Source organism: Neomonachus schauinslandi, chromosome 5 (assembly GCF_002201575.2).
Source record: "Neomonachus schauinslandi chromosome 5, ASM220157v2, whole genome shotgun sequence".
Lineage (NCBI taxonomy): Eukaryota > Metazoa > Chordata > Mammalia > Carnivora > Phocidae > Neomonachus > Neomonachus schauinslandi.
In genome coordinates, this window is record NC_058407.1 from 9,641,448 (window position 1) to 9,642,007 (window position 560).

Below are 560 nucleotides of genomic sequence, written 5' to 3' on the forward strand. Positions count from 1 at the left end.
CCCGGCAGGGATGCCGCAGGGTTGTGGGGGTTTGTGTGACTTTGCAGTTCAACACATTGGCAGTGCCTGGGGCGCGCCCGGCAACCAGTGAGGAGGTGGAGACACAGACCCAGCTTTCTGCTGAATGGTACTGGCTGCGGGGTCTGTGGGATCACCTTGTGGCCGGCTCGGGGCTCCTTGCTGTTTGCCCTTTCTGGCCCTTGGTCCTCCCAAGAACCCTATCCTACTCGGAGGCTAGGTGGAAGAGCACAGAAAGGAAGTGACTTGCCCAAGGTGACCCAGCTACTCAGCGCCAGGGCAGGATGTGAACCAAGCTGCGGAGCCTGAGTCCTTCACCGCTATGCCTGGGTCAGAGTGCAAGTGCCGCCCTGGGGCTGCGCGTTTGGACTCCTGGCGGTGGCCCTGGGGACAACTCCCCGGCCACGTGGGCTAGAAATCAGGCCATGGTCACTGTGCTAAGGGGCGGGGCGCTGAGTCGCCCCTAGTTCTCCCTTCCCAAGGGCCAGATCCTGGGCAGAGGGGCTGCCGAGCTCTTAGAGACCCCTGAGCGCCCCGCCCCC